At 44.4% G+C, this 26,475-nt stretch overlaps 1 protein-coding gene across 1 annotated transcript in view; it reads right to left on the reverse strand.

Annotated features, from left to right (window-relative positions):
* CHRM2 (cholinergic receptor muscarinic 2) overlaps positions 1-11,184 on the reverse strand; it is a 192,258-nt gene extending 181,074 nt beyond the window's left edge. Inside the window, exon 1 of the mRNA XM_088448767.1 lies at positions 10,633-11,184. The gene's annotated coding sequence lies outside the window, so the exon portion shown is untranslated. The remainder of the gene's footprint in view (positions 1-10,632) is intronic.
* Between the last annotated feature and the right edge of the window lie 15,291 nt (positions 11,185-26,475).

Here is a 26,475-nt window from a genome sequence, read left to right on the forward strand (position 1 = left end):
CCTAATTATAGCCAAATAGGTGTTGCATTAGCAAAGATAAAGAAGCCTGTAACTATTGTAAAGAGTTATTGCCCATTACCTATTCACTACTGTATTGCCAACTACTGTGTTGAAATGGCTAAATCCCTTTTGTGCCGCAATCTCCTGTCATATGTATCGTGGTAATTCTATTCATACAGTGACCCGCCCTGGACTTATGTCCTTCTATCTACTTGATTATTTTATTTATGTTATGCTATTTTACTGTGTGTATGGGCCGAGCCCTAACTAGACTTTTTGGTGCCCTGTGCCAGAAAGAGCATTGGCGGCAGGGAAATCCGTTTATGTACCCTGCGCCGGCAGCAGAACTCGCCAGCAAGGGTACTCGAGGTGTGCTGGTAACACCTAGGTCTGGAATCGGTGGCTGTATTCAGGGCTGCCATCAGAAATTGTGGGACAAATAGCTCCATGTCTAAGGTGCCTGACTGCCATGTGAGAGGTGATAGGTTCATGTCACGGGTATGACAGTATTTTGAAATGTGTGTGTTAAATAAAAGAGGATGTGACTAAAAGTGCTTAGGGAGGTGGCCTGATGGAGGAGGAGTCGGCCAGGGAGGAGATGGAGCGGCCAGGAGATGTCGGGGATAAAAGAAGAGGAAGCTACAAGTGAGAATGATTATAAACAGAAACTTGACAGGCCCATATAGCGCCCCCTGCCCTGTGGTGCCCTGTGCCGTGGAACATGTATAGGGGTAGCATAAAACTTGTGGAGTAATTGCCAAAGAAGAAAGAGGATCCGCTGGAGGTGTCATCTCAGCTGTAAGGTGCCATCTACACCTAATTATCTGTGCCCACTACAACACCCAGGGTACCACTAGATAGATATGCGATAGATAGATTAGATATGAGATCGATAGATAGATATGAGATAGATAGATAGATATGAAATAGATAGATATGAGTTAGATAGATATGAGATACAGTAGATAGTCAGGACACAATTATTAGATATTTATTGCGCATACATACACTAACAAGACATTAATTCCACTGCTTTCCACACTTACATATTATGTAAAATCTCTCTACTCAAAATATAGATATGAGATAGATAGATATATAGATATTAGATAGATATGAGTTAGATAGATATGAGATAGATAGATATACAGTATATGAGATAGACATGAGATATATATATATACGAGATAGATATATATGAGATGATAGATATGAGATATACTGTATATACATAGATATGAGATAGATAATGAGATGATATGAGATATATAGATAGATATTAGATAGATAGATTAATAGATATGAGATGATAGATATGAGTTATATAGATAGATAATGAGATTATAGATAGATAGATAGATAGATAGATAGATAGATAGATAGATAGATATGAGATAGATATGAGATACAGAGATAGATTAATAGATATGAGATAGATAGATAGTCAGGACACAATTATTAGATATTTATTGCGCACCAGCTACTGTGAATATATAGCCTTGCATACACTAACAAGACATTTATTCCACTGCTTCCACACTTACATATTATGTAAAATCTCTACTCAAAACATTTGTCACTAGCCGGATTGTTTTACAAACTTCAAGAGAAATTTTGTTAAATAGACAGTGTTCCCATCTGATGTAATGTTTGATGTTCAACAGCTTGTCTCCATTACATAAATATATAAACTAAGTTTAATTAACTTTATATGTGCTGTATATTTTATCCCAGAAGTCTGTATAGTGACGCGCCACCTGCTAACATTCACTAAATTATTCATTAGGTGTTAAAGCTGTAATACATTTGTCATAAGCTAACTCTTCCTCTGCATGTGTAAATGGTCATGGGTGATCATGTATGTAACACGGTTTGGTTACCAAATTCATGACATAAATTGATTCATGCAAAATTAGCTTGTACCTGTCAATCATTATAATGTTGGAAAAAAATAATCTGTGCAAATGGATACTTGTAGCTGACCTATATAGTTGAGCTGCAAGCTTTTTGCCATTTGCAGGGCACCACCAAGGTTCCTATCCATACGTGTGTCTCCGTGATATCACTGGTTCCCAGCAATGGACGATCCACAGGGAAATCTCCCGGCCACTCGTATAAACGTACAACACTCCCAAATGAAGAATTGGGACAAATTAGGCCACACCCACAAAATGTCAGCAGCCAAACCAAGTACCAGGTCATCAAAATGCATTTCGGAAGCAAAGGGTAGATGTACTAAGCTTGGAGAGAGATAAAGTACCAACCAATCAGCTCCTAACTGTCATTTTTCAAACAGCCTATGTGACAGCTAGGGGCTGATTGGTACTTTATCTCTCTCCACTTTATCTCGCCAAGGCTTAGTACATCTCCCCCGTAGTCTAGTCCAATTTTGAGTATGTGTTGACAGCATAAGATCCTTACAGGGGTCTACAGTTTGGATATCTGGGTCTTCTCCTCCTGACCTCCCACAGATGACTTTGAATCCCTGTGTTCCAGGCAGCAATACACAATAATTGCAGGCTCAGTTGGCAAGGACACAGTGTAACCTGCTGTGTACACTCAACACTTTGTAATGATAGTGGTAAAACGTTACCACATTATAATTGATTTCCTATGCAAATGAAGACTCATTATCTTGTTACAAATACTGCTAACGTACGGAACACTTACAAAGATGGTATGAGAGGCTTAGCATCTACTCATCACCAAACACTTCTGGTGTCAATACGCTTATTTTATCAAATGTACTGTAGCTCTTGAAACAAGTAATTAGAAATAAAGGTCAGAATGATATCTGCAGCTCTATACTGTACCTAGTACTATAGCTTCATTTTATTCTACAGTTGTTAATGACGCCCCCTGTAATATTTTACTTGTGTACAGTAAATAGGTGTTTAAACTATTTACCAATCAATTTATATGTATTTATTTTTCTTATTTTGCCCTCTTGATATACTCTGTGCTGATGGGGGACCCTGCTCCTTCCACTATATAATTCTCATTCTGTGGCTTCTTGCTGCCTCCATTCCCGTCCACACATCATGTCACTGCCCCTGTCACATGCAGCCTTGTCCTCACTAACACATCACTCCTCTCCTGATATACTCTGTGCTGCTGGGGGAGCCTGCTCCTCCCACTATACTGTATAACTCTCACTCTGTTGCTTCCTGCTGCCTCCATTCCTCTCCTCACATCATGTCACTGCCCCTGTCACATGCAGCCTTGTCCTCACTAACACATCACTCATCTCCTGATATACTCTGTGCTGCTGGGGTACCCTGCTCCTTCCACTATATAACTCTCATTCTGTTGCTTCCTGCTGCCTCCATTCCTTACTTACATACTCTCTCAGAAGTTGTGGGAGGCTCCTGATGTTTTGGGGAATCCTCCACCCCCGGAAGATTGATTGGATCTCCCACTTGCCACCAACTTTCTATTGAAGTGGGCAGGATGGGGGAGTTAAAAATGGGAATTGCATTCCATACGATGCTGGACGGGGCCAAAATGATATGCAACCGCATAACTTTACCTCCGTTCTCACTCCCCACAGACCCCCGGTCCCCCACGGGGACCAAGAACGGCACCGCCAACCCCCCCCCCCCACAATTTGCCAGCTGCATCCCCTCTGTGGGTTGAAAAAAGTAGGCAAGTATGTGCCATTCCCCTCTTCATGGCTTCTATTTAAGAATGAGCAATAACTGCGTTAGCATTGTAAAGTAGTTGCGAACGCGTCGCCGGGCGCAGGTAGGCTTTGGGCGACACAGTGGGAGACGCAGCCAATAAGGGGAACACCACAGAACCTTGCTGGAGAGGTAAGATATGTTAAATACCGGCAACATATTCGTTAATATCAAATAATTAGGATGATTATTAAATGGTGCGCTTTAAAGTGTTCCTACCACCTAAACACAAAGACTAAATAAAATAAGTGATACAATTTTTTTTGTATTACAGTTAAAAAAATTAAATATAATATTAATGTTTATTCCAGCCATGCCCCTTCTGTAGCTTGTTATTTTGCCATCTTTTACAAAAGAGAAGACCGTCCACTGACTGGTACAGTATTTGGAATATTATCGGAGCGTAGCCAATCACAAGACCACTGTTATAGCGTAAAGGGCCATAGGCGAGGGATATGTGTGAACGGTACTGCTGCCCAGCGCACAAGGTCGGCTGGGGGCAGCGTGGTCGCTGGCCTGACAGCACCCATTTACTGCTTGCAGGGTGCCTTGAGAGACACCCCACCACATAGAAAGGTGAAAGGCACTTCCGGTGCCAATCTACCTGCTCACCCGACACTTGTTGCTCCTTGTAGTGTGACATTAGTGACATGAGTCAGAGGTGGACACTATTGCAGCAGCGATAACATGCAAATGGTAGTTTCAGCCTGCCCCTTGTTACTAGCAGGCTCCGGACAGTGCATGCCCAAAGATGCCCGCTTTCAATGCCCGTACACAGTGCAATTCCAAACATTCCACCATCAGCTCACCATTGACCACTCCAGGGAGAGGTCTACCCTCTGTAATAACCGTAGAAAGGACGGGCTTCCACTGAGTGCACAATCCACGTCACCATTAATATTCTAACTTTTACTGTGATTAATAAAAATAGTATTCATAAAATAATATGTTTCTGTTTATCTTTGGTAACAGGTGCCCCTTGAGCTTCGGCGTTGGAGCGGACTGTAAGACACAAGGCTGCTAAGCCATCCGGTATATCTTGCAGGTAACATGTCAGCATCAAGCAGGAAAAATATACGTCAAGTCCAGTGGTGAAAAATCCTGGGATTCAAAGACCGATTTACTAGCTGCTCCATAATGCATTTAGATCCCTACAATTCTCAAATTGAGAGAAGAGAAATGTTGGTCGGTAGGATAAAGGAATCCACAAACGCCTCAAGGGAGGACTGCGAGATCCGACGGGCTACTAGCTAAATTCATAAAGTATTTTCCTATATTTCTGCATTTTCTGAATTCAAAATGCTTCGTATGTTCTCTATAAATCCTCCAAGTTTCTTTAATCTATAGGATGCTGCTGTCACCGACCGTCACACAATTTACTGTCTTTACATGTTTACAGAGAGAAGAGAAAGTTTAGCAGCAGGTAAACAACTTATAATAAGATCCATTCCTGTAATTAGTGACTCAAGATTTGCTAATTGGTGCCGGAAGCGGATTTAAGACAGGTGTGAATAATAATTTGGATACTGACAATTGGAAACACTTATTTTTGAACTGAGGGCCTGATTCATTCCGAAACGCAACTGCGAATGCAATAGCGATTACGCACGCAGTTCGACTGCGATAGTATGCTAATCCATTGCGATCGTTATGCCGTCGCAGCACTACATAGGGACGCCCACCTTACCTTACATTCGGAATGTTTAGCAAGACTGCGAAACCATCGGTACAATCGAATACCATCGCAGCCTCACGCACACTTGCACAAGGTCTGACGTTACCATGAAATGGCTAACTCCAACGCACGCTATATGTCCTCAGGCTGCGTACGGCATCGTAGTGGCTAATTTATGCACGCCCCTGCAACGGCGTTGAAACGCATTGGCACGCCTGCGTTTCCCCAACCACCCAAAAACGGCACTTCCTGTCAGTCACTCCGCCATGGGTCAGTGCAGTCACTGCGATCGCAGTCCCGATCGCAATGGCTATTTCACGCACGCACATTGTGATGCATACGCAGCCGATTGCGTGTGTAGTTGCGGTCCGTAAGGAATCGGGGATATTTTAAAAATCGGGCTAATATTTCTATTTATTGATACATACTGTTCATAAAGGTACAGCAGCCTTTACAGTAAATGGAATCTTAGCGGCATATTTATTAAAGTTACATTGCAGGAAATAAGTGCAAAACCTGAGCATCAATAGGAGGTAACAAGGAGGGACGGCAGCAGATTTCTCCGATATATACCGCAGTCCCTCCTTGTCTGGCAAAACTATTGAATTTACCAAGCTGGAGCGCAAAGCTTTCAGGAGATTGGTCCCGCCGACATACGCCATCTGGAAATGGTATTAGCCATGTCCTTTGTCTCAACTAACTAGCTTTACCCGTCATTTGGATATAGTTTAGGTTTGGTACACAATCCCATTCACTGCTCTGAATTGGATCCGCCCATTTCCATGTAGGAATTGAATTGAACACAAATCGTGCTTGCGCCCGCCCTCTATCTAATCGCTCTATCCATAAGCATGAGTTGCTACTAATCATCATCATTAGCACGCATGAGCACCAACTTAAGTTTGGTGCAAACGACAGACCTGGAAACAAACATACTTGCGCCTACTCTCAAATCTGCGCAGCCCACAGTACCGCCGACACACTCTCTCAACTTAGCTTCCATGAGAACTCCCCATTACAGCCCAGTTACACCTCGTTCACAATTGGCGGTGCAATTGAAATGTGTCCCACTCCTCATCAACCTGTACTCTCGTTGCGCTAAGTTCCAGAGCATGTGCAGATGCGACAATACTGTACATGCAGTGAAAAACAGGCATCAGCTTGGTCCACATTGTCACCCAACTAATCCTGGGCACGTACAAGACTGGCTATTACCATATTTATTCATAATCAAAATGAATACTGCCACTAAAACCGGCACTGTTGTGAAATACAAGTTAATATTACAACTGAGCAGTAACAAATCAAGCAACAAGAGAGAAAACAACAAAGCTTACAATCTAAATACTCATCCATTGCTGCCTGGTGGTTTACCAAGCTGGAAGGCACTAACGCTTCTTTCAGTGGCGCAAAGCTTTGTTTGAATAAAAACATTTTTTTGTTTTTACGAAGAGAACGAGATCCAGACTGATAGCGGCTATGGAGTTCAGAATGTTTTGTCTAAGAGCCATTACGATATTAATTTGTTGAGTGTCTCGAGTTGGATCCAGCTTGGCACAGGCTTCTGACTCCATAAATCTGCAGATACGGTACACTGGTGATAGCACGTTCTGCAGAGAAATACATTATCGCAGTATACTATCTGCACAGGATGCAACGCAAGAAAATTCCTCCCAAACTTCAATACTTGTTGACTACACTCGACCATTTTCCGGACCTTAGCTTTCCGCACCTTGTGGTGTTCTTCCTACGTTGTTTTGGCCTTTTAGAAAACAAGCATCGTACAAAATCTCCTATTTATAACTTAACTCTTGCCAATGTGCAAACTGTTTGCTCTTACGTTATATATCTATATAGCCTTTTATATACACCCAGCAATAATATGTATTTCACCTCCCTTTTTAACCTTACGAGCTACTGAGATCTGTAGTAAAGTCTGTTCACATGCAATGATCCTGATATAATCACCAATCCAGTTGGACAGATATTAAGAACTAATTGATTTTTTTCTTGGCTGTAGGGTCATAATGAAATCCTGGTGTGTTTTGCTACGTAACTTCAACCACCACAAACAACAAGATCGACATTAACCTGGACATCATAAAAGAAGGTTGCCTAGAACACAAGTCTACCTTTATATTAAAGGATGCACAGCTCTGCAATAATTATATTTGGGATTCATGTATCCACATCATAACTGAGATTCTTCACTGTTCATTTTGACACGGTGGTAACGGACTGTGCCGAATTAGCTGGATATAATATAGCTCATGCAGTACGCTATTCAAGGACTTTTAGTTTGTTTTGTTTCTAGTTGTTTTGGTTTATTCAGAAATCATCTATGTTTTTCCATCATTTGCTTCCTCACTGGTATGCATGGACGATATCCAAGGGTTAACTAATTATATATCATCAATATAACTCCCATCCCCGAAAATGTCACCTGTGTATAACCAACCCCTGGTGATAGTATAAGGAGTTTGAAATCTTCTGTATGGTTCTTTTCACCATATGCTATATTCAATTATCACCAATTGGATATATGGCCAGTGGCAGGTAACATAAGAACCCTTATGTATCATGGGGAGTGAGGCATTTGTGTTCTAAAATTGAAGTGTTCTAAAAATTAAAACACCTTCTTCGTTGCGCTTTACTCATGCCAATGTCCCTTTCACAGAGCTCTATTAATTCATTCAATATTTACAATTTAGTTTTCTTTTGCCTCAAAGTAGTTATTGGTGTCATTTGAAAATACATTCAATTTACGTATGGTTACCGTTATATATTTTTGTTTTTACTGTCGAATAAAGTGTACAATACAGAATTGAAAAATGCAGAGATGAGATGTAATGTACCATATTGGTAATGTACCATAAATGGGAAGTAAGAAACTAAAGCCGTAGTCAATGAACGCTGCACTAAGTAGTGACCAGCGGTAATGATAGCTAGTGCCCATTCAGTATAGACATGTGACTCCCAATGCAGAAGCCTAAGGACATCCTTCCTAAATGTTGCAGCATGACACAAGCTGAAATATTGTAATAAACATATTACTGGATTTAATTATCTTTACAAACATCACTACAACAATGCAACCCAACCTAGACTGGTTCTCTACGGCACAGATTACATCTGCAACTGCAGAAAGTTTGCTTGATAAAAAACATGTCTACGATACCATACAGAACACTACTTGTAACTGTATGGAGAACAGGAATGCAGGCATTCAGGCACATATATGTATAGATAGATAGATAGGCACATAGATATGTGATAGATAGATATAGTAGATAGGTATATAGATATGTGATAGATATAGTAGATAGGTACATAGATATGTGATAGATAGATGGATAGATACGAGATATATAGATATAGTAGATAGGTACATAGATATGTGATAGATAGAGAGATGCATAGATATGAGATAGATATAGTAGATAGGTACATAGATATGTGATAGATAGATAGATATAGTAGATAGGTACATAGATATGTGATAGAGAGATGGATAGATTTGAGATAGATATAGTAGGTAGGTACATAGATATGTGATAGAGAGATGGATAGATAGATATATGATAGACAGATAGATAGAAAAGTAAATGATTGACAGATACAGAGGTAAATGATAGACAGATAATCATATAGATAAATACATAGATACATAGTATGTTTAGAATTCGTCTATTTTTCAATATACAGCACTTTCCTTTAACTACAGAAAATAGTGTAATGGTTGAGGCTAAAGGGGGGTAGACTTTACTAGAAGCCCAGACTGAAATAATCCCCTCCACACTCCTGCCACAGATGTACAAATTCAGACGCCCCCCCCCCCCAGATTTACCAACAATCCCCAAAATGACCAAAGTGTTTTTGCACATATCAATCATCCGAGAGTCCTAAATGATGCTGACATTATCCGGACACGGACATTAGACAGTGCCTGACTTTACCAATGACATGTTATAGACACCGTACAGCAACTAGTGACCTCCTGTACCAATATTTCCAACATTACTGTCTCTGTGCTGATGGCTCAGTCTGGCCAGGAGGACATTAAGCAAATAGCAAAAATAAAAAAAATATATCAAAAAGATCAAAGACCGAGAAGATTAATCCTTTAATGCTTTCAATTTGCTCACTTTTAAGGTGTCTTCCCTGGCTGAAAACAAAATAATCCCTCAAGTATAAAGAGATCATCAGCTAATGCTCCTGAGCTGTAATATTAAAGAGATCCGCTCCCCACGTATAAATCATTCATGGGTCTGGATGTGGTTTGAAGCTTATTTCATCCCTTTAATTAGGAGATCAAAACACCCCAAGGTAATTGTCCATACATTAATGCGCATATGAGATCTCCTGGCCAAGGCTCTCAGTAACTGCACTCCCCTCTACTCTCCCCCTAACTTCACTCTAATGGGGAGGCTGAGAGGGGCTTGGGTGAAATTGAGGTTCTTTGGTTAATGGGTTTAACCTACTTGTCCTTATAAAGCCATCCTCAGGAAAATTTTTTATTTTTTTGGCATTCTAGTTTACTAGAAATAAGATTAGAAAGAGAGAGTTTGGGAGGGAGATAAAGGACAAAGGGGGAGATGGAGGGAAATAAAAATATTAAGTGGAGGTGTAAAGGGGAAAGAATGGGGAATCCAAATATTTTTCAATCAACACAGAGAGAGAGAGAAACATGCGGGTAAAATATCACGTAGGGTGAAAGGGAAGGTCAGGGGTGAATTCTCAGCAAAACAATGAATTATTGGATACGATAAGGGAACAAAAAAAAAAAGAGAATTAACCCCATCAGCATCGGATAAAGGGTTATGTACTGGCACCCTGCGGCCGTGGATTCAGACCAGAAAATTCAGCTCCCTTCTGAGCCTCAAAATTGACAGCACAAGTCCAAGGCGCCTGGGACCCAACAAGGCAACTGAGACGGGCACTTCACACCAGTTGAGTGGTGGTAGGCGAAAGTGTTAAATAGGTGCAATGCAAATTTTTGTCATTAGGACTGGACTGCAATGATATACTAGAGAAGTGTTTTTGCCTTGGGTGGGAAAGCAGAGCTGACAAATGACTGTACAGAATTCCCTGGATTTCTGCACTGCTGCTCAAAGGCAGAGAGAGAGCATCTGGCAGTGCTAAATCACTCAGCTACAGCAGCACCTTCTCCCCCTGACTGCAACTAGTCCCAATTATCTCTGCAGGCACTGAGGAGCAGGGCATTTAAAACCTGGTTAAGCGGTGCAGGGTACAGAAGAACTGGAGATGCATGCCTACCTGGGAAAGAGTTTGCAGCAAGTTGGGCTCCCCAGTGAGATGCTGTTGGTGCAGGGAGCACCCAGTCATAGCACAGAGCAGAGGTCTCGGTCTCCCATCTTGTCTTCCCAGGAGCAGGTGGAAATGGGTGCAGAGACACTGGCACTGTGAGAGGCGTCAGAGAGCTGGCATTGTCCTGGCTGATGGATTCTTCTCCCTGTCACATCCCTGCTGGCACCACTCAGACACGCCTCTGCCAGGGCACTGCCAACTTAATGTGCTCTCAGGCAATGCAATGTGTGTGGAAGGAGAGGGCTTGGTGCTGCTGCCTGTGTCTGAGACTTCACTGATGGCTATCTGGGAGGAATGAGGAGGTGGTCAGGAGTAATTCATCCATCTGATGGGGAAGGTAAGGAGGGGACAGCTGCCACCTCTGCAGGTACAGTATCAGTGTTCCTGGGCAGGGGGCTGGGTGTTTAGCATCCCCAGCTCCTGGCTGCCTTGGTGGCAATGATGTATGTCCGATGAGCTGCAATGGGCAGGCTGTCTGGGAACAGAGCATGTACAATTTCCTTACACTATGACAGGATTACTTGCTGTTGAATGTGCTGTTCCTCCAATGAGATGAGCACTGCTCCCTGATTTGGTGGCTGGGGCTGAATAGCAAAGGACTCTCTCTCTCTCTCTCTCTCTCTCTCTCTCTCTCTGTCTCTCTCTCTCTGTCTCTCTCTCTTTCTGTGTCACTCTCATCATCATTCTCCTCTGCTATTTGTTTCATCCATCCCTCTCACTCCCACTTCTCCCTATTCATTTCTTACACTATTCCTCTCTTTTATCCTCTCTCCTATTCCTCTCGCTCTTCTATTCTTCTCTCTCCTATTCCTCTCTTCTATTCTTCTCTCTCCTATTCCTCTCTTCTATTCTTCTCTCTCCTATTCCTCTCGCTCTTCTATTCTTCTCTCTCCTATTCCTCTCTTCTATTCTCTCTTATTCCTCTCTCTCTCTCTCTCTCTCTCTCTCTCTCTCTCTTAAACCACTCACTTTCCTATGTAATAGTCTCTCTCTCTTCTCTCTCTCTCTCTCTCTCTCTCTCTCTCTTAAACCACTCACTTTCCTATGTAATAGTCTCTCTCTCTTCTCTCTCTCTCTCTCTCTCTCTCTCTCTTAAACCACTCACTTTCCTATGTAATAGTCTCTCTCTCTCTCTCTCTCTCTCTCTCTCTCTCTCTCTTAAACCACTCACTTTCCTATGTAATAGTCTCTCTCTCTCTCTCTCTCTCTCTCTCACTCCCTCCTGTATGTTTTTGTCTCACGCTCCAAAATGCAGACACACACGATAATCACACACAATCACTTGCACTGCACACAATAATACACACACACAATGACATATACACAGACACACTGTCACAAATAAATACATAATGACACAGACACACACAATGGCAACCACACACTGACACCCACCAAGATAAACACAACGGCACAGAAACACACACTCAATGACACACACACATAGACAATGAATGACACCCACAGGTAAAACACACACACAATGACACACACATAAACAATGAATGACAACCATACACTGACACCCACAGGTAAAACACACACAATGACACAAACATAGACAATGAATGACAACCACAGGTAAAACACACACAATGACACACACACATAGACAATGAATGACACCCACAGGTAAAACACACACAATGACACAAACATAGACAATGAATGACAACCACACACTGACACCCACAGGTAAAACACACACAACAACACACACATAGACAATGAATGACAACCACACACTGACACCCACAGGTAAAACACACACAATGACACAAACATAGACAATGAATGACAACCACACACATGACACCCACAGGTAAAACACACACAATGACACACAGACACACGACACATAGTAACAAGCATATACACATACAGTACACATATATATTGTACACAGACACACACACATTTTTTTTACCTGCATTTAAACTAATGTATGTTGTTGTCTTTCTATCTGCCAGATTAATTCTCTCTATTTTTAGTTATCGATATTCATTTTATCTATATGTCATCCTATCACATATTCACTGTACGGTGCTGCTGAATATGTAGACTATAGTAGTAATAATAATTAATAATAACTTTCTATGTACACTTCCATATTCCCTGCTATGACTTCTGATACAGAATATGGTACTTACTCCCTAACATCACGTACCCCCCACCCCCAGAATCTGCACCTGTCACATCAAGCACTAAAATCCTCTCCACACTGACACATTGTATCATCCCAGCTTTTACTGTTCAATTTCACATGTTATCTCTGGTTCTGCCGCTGACAGTCTGTTTGTGCCTCTCTCCCATGTATTGTGGGTACAGTCTATAAAAAGGATACAAATGTTAAATTATTATTATTTTTTTTTCCTTATGTAAACAGATTATCATAATTGCATATTCATGGGGAGTCATGACAAATGACGGGGTTGCAGAGTGCTATTACTTTTCTCTGGGTGTTACATATTTCTGTTTAATTAAACAGTGAGACGTCAGGAAGACACAGTGGCAGCGACTTGTGGTATGTAGGTTCCTGCCTCTGCCGGCAGGAAATGGGTTAATTGCTAGGCTTAAGCCGCGGAGATTGAAATGCCGTCACTTAAATCGCAGCAGAATTAGTTTTTTTTTTACTGCCCTCCCCTGCCAGGAATAAGGGGGTAACTGGCTAGTATGGGGGAGTCCCTAAAAACATTTCCATGAGATAAAAATTTGACTTTTTCTTTGTTTTTATTTTCACATTTTCAGCCCCAGATTTACAATTATATTTTAACCTTCGGGCGATTTTGCATATGATGGTTTGTAACAGGGCTGTAACTAGGGTAGTGCGACCAGTGCCGTGGCACAGGGCACCGCACGGCAGGGGGCGCTGTTTGGGCCTGTCAATTTTCCTGTTTATTATCATTCTCACTTGTAGCTTCTTCTTCTTTTATCCCCAGCATCTCCTGGCCTCCCCTATCTCTTCCCTGGCCCTTCCCCATCAGGCCATGGCCCTCTCTCAGGTGCACTATATTATGTCCCTATTTATCCCCAGCATCTCCTGGCCTCCCCTATCTCTTCCCTGCCTTCCCCATGAGGCCATGACCCTCTCTCAGGAGCACTATATTATGTCCCTATTTATCCCCAGCATCTCCTGGCCTCCCCTATCTCTTCCCTGGCCCTTCCCCATGAGGCCATGGCCCTTTTTCAGATGCACTGATGACTTCTTATGTCCCCATTTAAAAAATGGGAGGGCGCCAATGCTGCCTCTGGCACAGGGCACCGAAAAGTCTAGTTACAGCTCTGGTTTGTAATACACCCTCTTGCAACGTTTACTAAGAGACGTGCAGCTCGTTTCTCCAGAAATCCGAATCCACACGGATTTCGTGAATCCTGGGAAGATCTGGACAAATCCAAGTCATGGACTGATCATCTCACGGTTCAGAATAAGGATTAGGAAATCCGAATTTTGGGTTTTGGTTTACAAAAATATTACATGATTTTGGCTGTTTTTAAAAACTTTTTAGCAATTTTAAAAAACTAACCAACCCCAGATCCTAAACCAAAACATGGGATTCTGCGCACTCTCTGCTACATACATTCCGTGGGGCCCATTTATTCATTATCAGGTTTTAGACGGAGAACTGAGACGTCATAGCAATAAAAAATAAAGTACCGTCATTATCACACACGGGCACAGGAGCTCCGATGGAAGCCCGTCCCCTGCTGACGCAATCACTTTCCTTTCACTACTTTACTTACTGCGCATGTGCGGTCTGCTGAACGCGCAGGTGTGAGCCTATAGGCTACAATGGCTAATGCCAGCTGAAGATAGCATTACCTATGGGGTAAACTCATTATGGGGGGGCTCTTTGCAATCGAAACTGTAAACGCAGCAGATACCGCTGATATCTGCTGATGTCCCCCATATATACATTCGGGGGATACTTACAGTAATATTTGCTGGTACCCACCAAATATGGGTGTTTTTGGTGATGTCCCACATATATTCTTTGATAAATAGGCCCCCATGTCTAATTTCATGTAGTCACAAATTATTGCAACTGCCCTTAGATACGGCACAGTACTGCTCTGCATGTGCAATTGCATGTACTGGCCAGAGCAGAAGTTGTAGGCACTTTTTACAAAGCCCATCTTCTGTGCAGGACAAAGCCAGCCGCGTTCTACACTTTTAATAGGTTTTGTTGCAAAAAAAAAAGAAACACAAAAGGAACTCAAAATAAATGTTGCAAAGGATGATGTCAAATAATATATTTCATGCTTGTAAGCTGCTGCGTTACTACAGAGAAACAGCCAGGAATCTTATTCACCCTTTTATGCTGGGGCATTTTAAGAGATGAGGAGACCCCTGCAGTCAGTGATGGTGTCCGTGCTGCAGCCCCTCATACTGGCATAGTGATAGAGTCTTTGTTATCTGCTGCACTGGTGCCGATTCTTCCAAATAAATCACAGGAGAGATGGCCGCTCCACCATGACTAAGGACAGGGGGGCTGCCGCAGTGATGCCAGCAAATCTCGCTTGGGCGCGGCATGGGTCCCCTGTGCACCCATTGACCTGAGTGCACCACACACCCTGCTCCCATTATATATACGCCACTGCTTCCATATGTAAAGATAGAGGGCATTATTTTAGGCTGGATGGATCCTGCATTTTCCCTGCTTATCCCTAGATCTCACTAGAGCAGAATGAGCCTCAGATGTTTCATATTGTTATAAGTAGATTTAATCGTATGAGGCATTTTCTTTGCAAAATTCACCCAGCAAGGTTACGGGTAAGAGGCCAGCACAGGCCAAGCAAAATATTTTCATATATGTACAGTAAAGAGTATTTCAGCAGTGCGTCCTGGTGTGTTACAGTATACCTCTTATACAGACAGCAAGTTAATACATAATTGCCTACACTCCCGATTTAGTCGGTAGCCTCCCAGAAATCGGGCACTGTTCCCGGCCTCCCAGGAAGCCAGGCGTGCCACCCGCAAGCTTCCGACCCCTCCTTCCCCCTCGTGATTACATGAGAATCCCCGTGACGCGTTTCACGTCGAATCGCGTCATTTTGGCCCAGCCCCCTGCTTTACAATGCCAGGATTATCACCATTGTGTAGTGGGAGCGGGACCAATATGATGCAACCATGTGGCCATGCCCCCACTCCGCCCACAACAGCCAGCAACGCCCCCAATTTTGCCAATCTGGCTGCCCCCTCCCAGAAGGCAGCTTCATTTGCATATATTCGCGCAGCCACTGTGTACAAATTTGCAGCAGCATCAGCGTCCATCTTTGAATCAGGGATGTAGTTGACACCCTGGCGTGCGGGATGCCGACGGTCTAAATACCGGCGTCGGAATACCGACAGGTTGGGATCCCGGCACCAGTATCCCGACCGCCCGCATGCCGAAGATAAGTATGGGGGTTAGGGGGAGGTTAGGGTTAGGCACTAGGAGGAGGGTTAGGCACCGGGGAGGGAGGGGGTGTTAGGTTTAGGGTGCGGGGAGGGGGAGGATAGTCTTAGGCACTAGCTGAGGGTTAGGGGTTAGGAAAACACTTACCTGTCTTCCCTATGGGTGTCGGGATTCTGGTGGTCGGGATGCTGCGGTTGGTAGGTTAGGTTTAGGCACCGGGGAGGGGGTGTTAGGTTTAGGGGAGGTTAGGCTTAGGCACTAGGGGATGAGGTTAGGGTTAGGCACCGGGGAGGTGGGTGTTAGATTTATGGTGCGGGGAGGGGGAGGTTAGGCTATGGCACTAGGGGAGGGGGTGTTAGGTTTAGGGTGTGGGGAGGGGGATGTTAGGCTTAGGCACTAGGGGAGGAGGTTAGGGTTAGGCACCGGGGAGGGGGTGTTAGGTTTAGGGTGTGGGGAGGGGGACGTTAGGCTTAGGCACTAGGGGAGGAGGTTAAGGTTAGGCACCGGGGAGGGTTAGGGGTTAGGAAAACACTCACCTGTCTTCCCTATGGGTGTTGGGATTCTGGTGGTCGGGATGCTGCGGTTGGTATTCTGACCAGTGGAATCCGGACAGCCGGGATTTCATACCCAACCCCTGAATCAGTCCCTGGTCTTTTCTGTCACTTACATCCGGGGGTAAGTCATTTGTGGATGAGGATGCACCAATCGGTATTACAGTGGGCATGGAAGCTAAAAATGGACGTCTAAGTCTGTGCACACTCGGCGGCACGGGTGTACACAAGGGAAGGAGTTTGTAGCGGCATTTGCAATAGCTCACAGCTGCTTGACCGCCAATAGACACTGCTGCGTGCACTTTTGCGCGCCACTCCGAATCAGCCCCAGGGTGATCTTTTTATTAATTTGTCAGTGTCCACAAAACACAAAAAATTGTGAACACCCAAAATATCCTAAAAAGCTGTGTCCATCTCTGTAGTTTCCATTGTGTAACAGTTTTAGGCCAGGATGTACTAAGGTTGCGGTGACCATTCCGCCAGTCACCGCAACCTTACTAATAACATATGTACTAACATGTGCGATTAGTATCGAAAAGGACAGCTCTTGCGATAAGAGCTGCCCTTTGCGAAGCAGCCGACGCTGGGTGAGGGGTCTCCCGTGGGACCCCGCCCCCTCCGAGCCCTGGGAGCTTCCTGCTGGTGACCTGTGCAGGATGCCCCGGGCTCTTCCTCCCTGCACCCGGAGGAAAATTAGGAGGAGGAAGAGGCGGAGGACCCAGCAGGAGCACAGGACGGCGACCAGGAGAGCAGGTAAGTGGGGTCCAGTGCGGGGCGGCGAATCGTCGGGTGCGGGGTGCGGTAAGAAGCCCATAGGCTTCATTAGGGTAACGCCAGGTTTTTCTGGCATTACCCTCTGCACCGATAAAAGGGCGGCCAGGGCTTAGTACATATGGAAATGCGGTAAAACCCCTGAAAACAGGGTTTTTACCGCATTTTTCCTATAGTACATCCCGGCCTTAGCATCAAATGTGTCAAACCTAAAGATTTAAGAAGTGGAGATGCTGCCCATAGCAACCAATCAGCTTCTAGCTATCAGCTTCAACCAATCAGCTTCTAGCTATCATTTATGAAGTGCATTCTACAAATTGATAGGTAGAAGCTCATTGGGTGCTAGAGGCAACTTCCCCACTGGTCCACTTCTCCGCTCCTAAAAAGGTTTGATACATCTCCCCCTTAAACTCAATAACGTTATTCTGCCGGCGCCCTGGGAATATATATGTACAAGTATAAACAACAGGTATCATACCTCCCAACACATGGCATTTAAAAATTGGGATCAATTGCGCACTCCTAAGTGTCCAAAAAGAAGGCATGGCCTACTGGATAGGGCGTGGCCTCGTGTTATCCAACCCCCATTTTCACCACACTTGGAGCGTGCACATGGGTGCAGAGAGGGGGGGAGCAGGTACTAATTACCACACCTCCCCCTTACTTTCAGCAGCCCAGCTCACACTGCTGTGCCGTGTACTGGGCAGCAGTGGGGGGCGATCACACTGAGGGGTTCACAGTGCCCCCCCCCTCCCCCAATGCTCAGCACCATGTTATTTCTTCTAAGGGGGTGTGGCTACACCTCCTGTGATTAGACCACACCCCCTTCCCCCTGGCCAGCTCTCTACGGCCCTGACCATAGACATGCACATGGCAGCGATGCACACGGAGTGACAGAGCTCCCCCTTAATTTTTCCACCACGGCCTGCTGGTAGGCGGAGGGACAGTCACTGAAAAGCAGGACAGTTGGGTATGAGGTCATGCGAATGGGCGGACACCACTTGATATAGCCGCAGCACTACTGAATTAAGTCATTTCAGCAGGAGTCAGTGACGTATTTATAATGGGTGTACGGTGCAGGGTCGCCAAGACTTTTTGTGGGCATGGGTGCTGGCCACTGGATGGGTTGCAACTACACTCCCTTGTGTACATTACTGTGGTGAGCCTTAATTAGGGCATCACTGGTAGGCCTGGTTATACCACCCTTGCACTCACGATGCCCTACAGAGGTAATCGGTACCTGTCCCCCCCCAATTCCCTCGGCACCCTTGGTGTGGTGCATACTTTCTCCTGAGTCAAGAGTGGCACACCCTGCACCCATCGCATTTACTTTCCTACCCATCATATCACAGCAGCAGCCAGCAACATCCATTACCCCTCACCCATTCCAATCCTCATCCGCAGAGCTGTAACTAGACATTTTGGTGCCCTGTGCCAGCAAGAGCATTGGCACCCCCACCCCCATTTGTCTCCCTGCAGACAGGTCCTGGCTACTGGACTCCACAAAGGTCCCTGGGAGGAGGAGCTGCTGCAAGTGTAAGGTAACCTGGCGTTACCCTAATGAAGCCTATGGGCTTCTTACCGCCCTCCTCCAGCTGCGATTTTTGCTACTGCCCGCTGCCACCACTGTCTCTGCTCCCTGCTTCCACTGCTGCCGGCTGTATGAGCTGCCACCCAATCAGAGCTGAGCTGAGAGCACCAATCGCGGTAGGACAGCTTTAGCAGAGGTGCCATTCGCCTGTCCCGGTCCCATCATTGCCCGCTGTCAAGCTGAGCTGGCCCTAGGCTTGGAATGCATGCCTCTAAGCATTCCAAATGCCCTAGGCATTTGCCTAGTTTGTCTATGCCTAGGGCCGGCTCTGCCGGTCCCCAGTACAGTTTTTCTTCTGGGATGAGTGGGCCCACAGTCACCTGCAGACGGGCCCCCTCCTATCTCAAATCTCCCTTGGCCGGAGTGCCGCTAATGGTCACCATCTTCATTGTTGCATATCGTTGTGCCAGTCCCTCCGGCACCCGCAGGAGAAACATTCCTAATAGGCACGTTCAGGAATGCCTCCATAAAAAATAATGCCTCTGCGAGCAATGGGGAAGATGGCTGCCTTCCAGACACAATTGATTTTATTCCATATAATGGAATATTAATAATGCGCACCGCTTATAGGTTTTTCTTTTCTATTATTGTCTCTTTTGGATGAGGATGATTTAATTTTATTTCTTTTCAATCAATCACAAAAAAAGAAAGCATTGCAGGGGTCTTCTCCGGTGGCTCCTTGGCGGTGCTGTGAGTGGAGATTTGCAGTAACAGTCGTTTATTTATTAATGCTGAATTCAGGAGAGCTGAATCTATTTTCCATGGAGTACTGTATCCTGCCTGCTTGTGTGCATGAGAGGCACAGCTGGAGAAGTCTTGATCAGAAGAATACAGTGCCCTCCCGAATTCAGTCATATCCTCCGTTTAACCCTTTAGAAAGGAAGGAAGAAAGGACTCCTTCAGTGACATAACTTAAATGTAAAAAAAAATCACTGTACATATAACAAGACCGTCATTTTTTAATCCTTTGCAAGTATATGTAGTTATTATTGCATGCACTGTACTTTATCTATGCATATATACATTATCCTCCCACTGGAGGGTTAAAAGAAAATCTAACACTGACGCCGGAACACAGAAGGTCGCCTGCCCGAACGAGGTAAGTCCGGGGCGTCCTTAGTGTTAGCTGCAGGGGGAGGGGGGTTAGGTTTAGGTTACATAGCGGGTTAGTGTTAGGTTTTGGGGGGGGGGTTAGGGTTAAGCACCACTAGGGTTGGAGGGTTAGGGTTAGGCATCACTGTGGGGGTTAGAAACGAAGGGGGGAGGTTTAGGCACAAATGGGGGGGGTTAGGATGTGGGGTGGGGAGGGATAGGCTACAAGAAGGGAGGGTTAGGGGGAGAAGGGGGGAGGGTAAGGATACTTACCCGACCCCTGTTGGGATACCAACCAACGGGATGCCGCTGTCGGAATTGTGACAGGAGGAATCCCGAAAGCTGGCATTACATACCCATTCCCATTTATCAACATGTCCCCCATTGCAGCGATAATTCTGATATATTTTAGCTCCATGATCAATGGCTTGTCGCTATAAATTAAGATAATGAACGGGTAGCACGGCTGGCAAAGTGGTTAGCGTTAGTGCCTCACAGCACTGATGTTCTTGGGTGCAATTCTCACCGGGCTGAGGCTTACTCAGGCTGGCCAGCTTGCGAGGCCAGGAAACTGTATCCAAAGACGCAGTCGCTGGCCTTGCAAATCCCGGAAAACAGGGCCAGCACGCCCCCGTTTCCGGGTACGCCGTCCGCCCCCACACCGCCCCTTAAATGGCTGTGCCTGACAATCAGGCACAGGCATAGAAGGGTCTGAATGCGATCACGCAGGACACGTTCTGTTCATTCGCAGAACGGGTCCAGCGCACGCACCAATTTCCTGATAGTGACCAGGAGGAGGCTACCAGCGCATGCAAAAACAGGCCGTTCAGTGGGCATGTTATGGAAGCGTCACGATCTTGTCAATGCCAGAGGCTGCGTTTCCGGGCGCAGGCATAGGAGGCCATGGTCAGACTGAGATACTGCAGCTGCTATAGGGCAAGTTTTGATGGTGCACCAATGGTGGCGTATAAGGAAGCACCAATCGGTATTACAGCGTGCATGGCCGCCAGAAGTGGGCGTCTCAGTCCCTGCACATTAGGCCTCGGATGTACATAAGGGGAGGAGTTTCTAGTGGCATTTGCATAAAATCGCAGAAGGGCTACCGCCAATAGGACGCTGCTAATTGCGCTAATTGCGTGAGATTCAAAATCAGGTCCTGAGACTTCTGGTATGTTATGGACATCCTGAGATGGTGATAATGGAACCCGCAGCCAAAGGACTTGTTATATAGACGTTTGTCCCATGAGCTGAGGTAAATGTGAAAGAGTGGCGCATTTCCGTTCTTGCCTCCATATTTGACCCTGGACAATGCATGAATGTTACTGAGGTTACCGTGGCGTCGACCTCTCCCTACCCCAAAATCCTCTGTCACATCCATTTATGATTGGCGCTGCATTTATAAGCAATAATTACATTTTGATGGAATGTTGGCAAAAAACCTGAACCATTCTTCAGCCGTATTGTAGATTACATTCTGTTTTTTTTTTTTTATGTAACTTTAAGGGGGACATTTAATAAAGCTTGGAGAGAGATATAATTGGAGGTAAATAGCACCAACCAATCAGCTCCTAACTGTCACTTTACAGGCTGTGTTTGAAAAATGTCAGTTAGGAGCTGATTGGTTGGTGCTATTTACCTCAAATTGTATCTCTCTCCAAGCTTTATTAAATCTCCCCCTAAATGCGCAAATTACTATTAGGAGTATGGTGACAGCCTGTAACAGGAACAGAGCATGAGATAGGATCTGTGGTGAGGCCAGGACAGGACGATAGGCTGGAGAGGAGATAGATGGAAACCGCACAAGCGTCATTGTGTAGATATTGATTAACATGCATTGTATAGAAAGGAAACCACAAGCTTTGTGTCACCTAAGTCTGTAGCCGTTCCCTCTGTCACACAAAGCAATCTCCTGCCTTAATACACTTTGTATAGGGATGCATAAGGCTAGGAATTGTATACAGATGCTATAGAAGAGCCAGGCGATCCGTAACATCTGTGATTTGCATGTGATGAACACAGACGGCCTCATTCAGAGGTGGACGCAGTTTCCACGCAGCGCGCAAGCAACCAGTGTTTTCAGTCTGCGCCTGCGCCCGAGGGGCACCGTGTATGCGTCCCCATGGTTACTGCTCTGAAACGCTGATGGAAATTGCACGCACGCAGAGAGATGCATTTCGGTGGGTGTTTTCAGCAAAGTTTCAGGGGTGGGGGGGCTAGCCAGACGTGGGTGTGTCGCGGTCAACGACTGCGTCCAAAGACCCAGTTGTGCTGGCCCTGGCAGGCCATGTTCAGCCTGATAAATTGCACCTGCAGTGGGGTAGGTTTAATCTTTGATGGTGCAAATGATGGTGCGTCTTAATACGATTAGCGCCGCAGGCTATGGGCGTCCCAGTAGAAAGCCCAGCTGCCTCGACATTTAAATGAAAATGCAGCTGTAACTGCGTCCACCGCTAAATCATCCCCTTAGCCAGGAAGAGAGAGAACTACCCCAGCTTGTATAGCGTATCTTGTGTGAATTTGCTCTGCGTATGCACAATTGCAGGCCTGCACGCATCCGACGCTTGAGACTCTATAACTGGAGAAGTGGAATAGGGTAGGGTGAGGGAGGTCTAACTTTGGTCTAGTACAGTAAAGTCATGTTTTCGAAAAGTTTAGAGTATGAACAACACTAATTACTATGAGTAAGGGTACAACATTCTAATTTCTGTGCGTGAACAACTCTAATCACTATGAGTAACTGTACAACATTCTAATTACTATGAGTGTGTGAACAACACTAATTACTATGAACAAAGGTACAACTTTCTAATTTCAATGAGTAAGGATCCAATATTCTAATTACTACGAGTGTGTGAGCAATACTCTACTTACTATGAGTAACTGCACAGCATTCTAATTACTATGAGTGTGAACAATACTCTAATTACTATGGGCAAAGGTACAACATTCTAATTTCAATTAGTAAGGATACAATATTATAATTACTATGAGCGCGTGAAGAACACTAATTTTACTATGAGTAAGGGTATAACATTCTAATTACTATGAGTGTGTGAACAACACTAATTACTATGAGCAAAGGTACAACTTTCTAATTTCAATGAGTAAGGATCCAATATTCTAATTACTACGAGTGTGTGAGCAATACTCTACTTACTATGAGTAACTGTACAACATTCTAATTACTATGAGTGTGAACAATACTCTAATTACTATGGGCAAAGGTACAACATTCTAATTTCAATTAGCAAGGATACAATATTATAATTACTATGAGCGCGTGAAGAACACTAATTTTACTATGAGTAAGGGTATAACATTCTAATTACTGTGAGTGTGTGAACAACACTCTAATTACTATGGGTAAGGGTACAACATCCTAATTACTATGAGTAAGGTTACAACATTCTAATTACTATCAGTGTGTGAACAACACTCTAATTACTAAGCATAAGGGTACAACATTTTAATTACTATAAGAAAGAGAACAACATTCTAATTACTGTGAGCAAGGGTGCAACATTTTAATTACTATGAGCGTGTGAACAACACTAATTACCAGGGACAGACTGGGACTCCAAATTAAAGGGGTCATAGCCTTGTCGCACGGGGACATGGCCTCATCGCATGCCCCCGTTTCTCAATATCCTGGCCAGGTTTCAGTCCGCACTTTCCAGAAGAGCCAGATGGCCAGTTCACCCCTGCTTATTACTTTAAGTAAGGGTACTTACTACTTACTAATTACTATGAGTATTACCCCTTTTACACCAGAGCAAAAACCTGGGTTTTTGATGGGTCTACCCGGGTCACAGCTCAGTGTAAAAGGGTCCCTGAAAAATGACCCAGGCCAAGTGACCCAGCAATCCAACCCAGGTAGCTACCAGGGTTGGACCCAGGATGGACCCGGGTAATGGTGCAGTGTAAACAGTGCAACCAGGGTTATCTGACCTGGCTCATGTCTAAAATGAGCTGATTGGTGGTTGTGGAGCATTCACCTCCCACTTTTTATGACCTCACAGATTTAGCAGGGCAGACCTGAGTTCAGTGTGAACAGGGCTGACCTGGTAGTAACCCAGATCGAAGGTGCAGTGTAAATGGGTCTGACCAGGGTTGGAACCATGTCCAAAAACCCAGGTCGGACCTGGGTTTTTGGTGGAAAAGAGGTATAAGTGTAAAACATTCTAATTACTGCGTGTGTGAACAACACTCTATTTAACTTTTAATTAAGCTGGGTGCACATTAAAAGATTTCTCAGATGATTTGCACAATTTTCGACGGATCAGAATGACAAATCGTTCAAATCGTCAAGTGTGTAAGCACTACAGCAACTTTCTAATTACCATGAGGGAGCAGCCAGTGCTAAACTTCTAAATGCTTTCCTCTTGCTGTATGTAAAATCTTTAGTTTTGCATTACTGGTTATAATTTTAACAGCCACTTTTAAATTGTTGGAATTTTTGTAACGTGTCTACGTTCAATGATATAAAATGTTGGAAAAACAGAAAATAAAATCCGTAATTTCGTGAATCGATTGCCTTAATATAATGATATTGCATTTTGCCTTTATTACAGTGTACTATCAGAGATACTTCGTTCCTCTTTTCCATCAATAAAACGTAGGCACACTGCCATATACTCTAAAGTAGAGTGCTGCCCCTTAGCCGCTGTGCAGACCTCACTCACGGGCTACCAGCGCAGGTTAATGCTTGTCGCTGTCATGCTATATGTGTCCTGCCTTTAAGGCTCAGCCTGACATATACTTACGAAATGAATAAATGGTCATTTCATTCAACCTGCACTATTTATTCTTCAATGAGCAGCAATTCAATTAGACAATGCATTTTGCTGTCCTGCGCCCAGAACTTTCAGTGTCTGGGGAAAAAAAAGATCGAAACTACAGTTCATGGCGTGTCCATGTAGCCTTCTCTGTATAAATTACCGATATTGTAAATTCAATGTCATGACCTTGGTCGTTCTGCTGCCAGACATTGTAACACTAAGTAAATGTTTTGCTCTTATTGTTGGAATGTTATTTTTCATCATATGCTATTGAACTACCACTCCCAGTATGCCCTGGCCAATGGGGCCTGATAACCTGTCAGCCATCCTTAAACCAATTGACCCGCAGGGGGACAGTGGTGTGTGGTCTGTAGGTCACCTTGGAGGAGATGTACTAAGCCGTGGAGAGGGATAAAGTACCAGTCAATCAGCTCCTAACTGCCATGTTACGGGCTGTGTTTAAAAAATGACTGTTAGGAGCCGATTGGTTGGAACTTTATCTCTCTCCAAGACTTACTACATTTACCCCACCTTGTGTGATAATAAGAGACGGTCACACCCATAAATCGGGCCTGTCTCACCGGTGCTATGCTTCGCGTTTTTTGGGAATGTTCGGAGCTATGGTAGAACTACAATATTAGTGGTACTTCTCATGTATATAGACCAAGAACAAATGACCAGTTTCCTTAGTAACGCTGTAAAGGTTGCCTATGGCAACCAAAGGCTGTACTGCATTCTCAGGTCTCGGGCATTTGTTTAGTACATTGGCTTGTATATTTTGACTTATGCTACAGAACACCTTACACAAAATAATATATGTGTGATTAATGATTATATATTACATTGATAATATTATTTTTTGAATTCTATCTGTACATGTCTGTCAGTAGCCAAGGTGTGCACGAAAAATAAAAAATTCAGTCATCGGTAACACGGCGAGCGCCTATTAAGGATCTCTAAAAATGCCCAAACCTGCAATGAATGGATGACCTGAAATCTATAGAGCAATTACTGACACTCTGCTATTGATCGGATGTTAATTGTGACTGTCTGAGAATACAGTTGGCTGGTGATTGCCCGCTCCCTAGTGACCCATGATGACCATGCATTGCGGTCGCTTGCGCTGAAATAAAGCCACTGAATTTACCCTTTTTGGTCATTTAAGCCAACGGCCCGATTTGGGGGCTTATGTAGGCACAGGAGCGATTGCGGCGATCCGTCCCCTTTTTTATTTTTATTTTAAAGTGGCAATCATTTCAATGGCAAAGCCAGGTTGGTGTTGCCATTTGAACGATTGGCGCTTTAAAAACACGGTGAGACTCGTCAGAGTCGCGCCCTGTGCCTGCATCTCGCAGGCTACAACATAAGCCACTTGCTGTGTTTGCAAAAATTAATGTAGGGGGCGGAACCAACAGGTGCCCGATCTCTGCAACCTAAGGAGAACTAGTGGGTTTCCCAACTTAACTCAAAGGAAACAGAATTGAAAACTGGAGAGTATCTAATGCACTGAGAAGGGAACTTTATAGAGCAAAACTTCATTGTGGCACTTCCGCTATGCAAAACTTGTCCCTTACTCTCCATCAGGGCTGCCTTCAGAAATTGTGGGGCTCGGC

The sequence above is a fragment of the Taudactylus pleione genome, unplaced genomic scaffold (assembly GCF_031769625.1).
Source record: "Taudactylus pleione unplaced genomic scaffold, aTauple2 ptg000465l, whole genome shotgun sequence".
Classification (NCBI taxonomy): Eukaryota; Metazoa; Chordata; class Amphibia; order Anura; family Myobatrachidae; genus Taudactylus; species Taudactylus pleione.